This window comes from Calliphora vicina, chromosome 1 (genome assembly GCF_958450345.1).
Source record: "Calliphora vicina chromosome 1, idCalVici1.1, whole genome shotgun sequence".
Lineage (NCBI taxonomy): Eukaryota > Metazoa > Arthropoda > Insecta > Diptera > Calliphoridae > Calliphora > Calliphora vicina.
In genome coordinates this window covers 157,060,668-157,063,551 of record NC_088780.1, presented here as the reverse complement: position 1 = coordinate 157,063,551, position 2,884 = coordinate 157,060,668, and positions in this window count along the sequence as shown.

Below are 2,884 nucleotides of genomic sequence, written 5' to 3'. Positions count from 1 at the left end.
AAAGTGATGGGATAGTTAATATGTCGCGTGCTAAATCATACTAAACATATTAATCTATTTTTCAATTCGTCGCTATTTTTTGTCACGTTCTTGATTTCAGGTCATATTGTTAATATATTGGACGCTATTGAAAAATAAAAAAAATATTTTTTTGTTAAGATTTCTTTATTTTTAACATCAATTGAAGGAATATGAAAACAGCCCTCCGACTTATGCAAATAATTTAACTCTTTATTATTCTAGAGGGTCTGAAAGATAAAAAATTCCCTAATAAACAAATTGCGTATGAGTTAAAGGAATATTTATTTTTCAAATTCTTTTATAATTTTATGCTGCTTTAATTTAGTTTTATTTCATCAAAATAACATTAATTTGCTTTAAAGCTCATCAAATTATTTTGTAACCAATTCCAAGCCCATTAAGGAATTCCCCCGCATTAAATTGTCTACCGGTAGGTACATATGTATCAAGAGAAATAACAAAATTTGCAAAAAAAGAATTAAATTATAATTATCATAATTTCGATGGCAAATTTCCTTGGAGAACAAGATCTAATTAGTAATAATTGCACGTCTCAATCGTATGCTAAACAAACAAAAAAAAAAAAAAACAGTGAGTAAATCTAGACTCACGATCAGTGATTTGTTTATGCTCTGATGTTAAGAACGGTGAAGTACCCGCAGAAGTACTTGGTTTAATAAATAAAGGCTAATCTTATGTATTCAATACTGAAATAGATGAAACACTAAAATTTGAACGAGTTCCTCCAGGATTCCAATTTCTTTTTATGTTATTATAGCTTTTTCCTTTTTCGAAAATGATTTTTATTATTAGTGTGTGGTAAAATTTTAAACTTCGAGTGATCTCAGATCTTTCTAAAGCATGTGATCAATATTTTGAATTAGATCATCTATCTATTTGAGGGTGGACATAAATTAATCTACAAATTAATAGTTTTTATTGAGAATAAACGCATTAAGAACAGTATATAAATACATACAGAGTAAAATGAACTGAACTGAAAAATAAACTTTTTAAAAAAACGGTCATTGATCTGTAGCAGTTTTGAAATGGTGGTTATGAATTGTTTATACCGGCAGACAGGTTAAAAGAAACTTTACATTTCTTTTTTTTTATAACTGATCGTGTGATGTTTGAATGTGTTAAATTATAATAAATAAATACCCAGCGAGAAAAATATGCAGTAAAGAGGCCTTTCTAAAGGCCTTATTGCTAAATCATTTTAATTCTACACCACCTGTCATTGGCAGGCAAGGATGAATGAAGGCCTGTAAGGAGACATGTAGTTTAATGCCTCATAGGAACTTCTATTTTGGTCTAACTAAAGAAATTATTCTTAATAAATTCAGCATAAAACCTAAACAATGGGCTTTAAAGAATCACGTGTATAGTTTTATATAAAAAAAGTACTTTACGCGAACTTCACAACATAATAATTTATAAAATACTAAATTTTTAAGAAGAGTTTGTACCTTCTTCCAGTTTCATGTAAAGGTTTATAATAAAGAGAGCAAAATAAATGTTTTTATAGAGAGAAAACGCATGAGAGTAATTGCAAAACTCTCAGGTTTATTAGATCTGTTTTTGCAATGCAATTTTGCATGAGTAGGAAATTGTTTAGAAGGAGAAGAAAAGTCCTTCTAGAACGCCTTCTGCGAGAAGGCAAAGTAGAAGGTGTATCGGGTCTTATAAAAGGCCTATAAAGTTAAGCCCTACCGCATTTTTTACCGCTGGTTAGTTATACATATGTTTATATACATATATACACATTTATTTGTATTTATTTATTAAATTCACTTGATACCACACGTTCACTCACCTATAGTCTGTTAATAAAAAACTTCATTTAATATGCAACACTTAACATGATGAGTAAACCTCTAATGACTTTATAATAAATTATCATTTCAGACATTATTATTTTTATATACTTTTTATATACATACTTTTATTATTATTATTAAGCTAGATTATTATAAGATACATAAATATATACAAACCAACTTGCGAATATAGTCGTTAATAATTATAATCATTTGAACTGACTGTCTATCGGAGTGTCTTTTTAAAACCCGATCTTGAAAATACTTCATTTACAACTATGTATTTCTCTTTTGATTTTTGAACACTCAAATGGATTTGACAATTTTTTTTTTGTATTTATTTTATTTTTTTTTGTTTGCTGTAGATTCTTAACATAATTTTAATATAAGCTGGCGAATTTGAAAAATGTTCAAAACAGTTTATAGAAGAATGAATTAATGGTGTTATATTAATTCATGTTTTGACAGTTAAATGTGATATTTTTCAATAGCATATATTGTCATTAAAAAAAAAGTTTACAAATATTCAAAATTGACAATAGTTATAAGATTTATAATGACTTAAAAATGCGGGCTTTACAATAGACCGTAGTTGACCCGCCCGGCTTCGCCCGGTAGCATTTACTAATGTTAGTTCTTCAAGTTTCTCCAACCCACATACACCTGCCTGTTCTTATTTATTTGCAAATAAAATATCTAAATTTGTACTGCATACTTTAGGGAGCTTTTTAAATTATTAAAGTTGACTGGACTCAAAAAAAAACCGAGTTTTACCCGGAATTTTTTAATTTTTTTCTTTACAAACCATCTCCTGAAAATTTCGAATCGAATAAAAAAAAATCAGCCAAATCGCTCCAGCCGTTCTTACGTGATGCCATTACATACATGGACCATTTCATTTTTATATATAAAGATAGAGAAGATAGATATGTCATTTTGATGAGTACATATCTGTCATTTATTCTCACTTAGTAATTGAACATTATAGTGTAAACAACAAAGTTATATTTTGTATCGACGAATCGTCATATTTGGTAAGT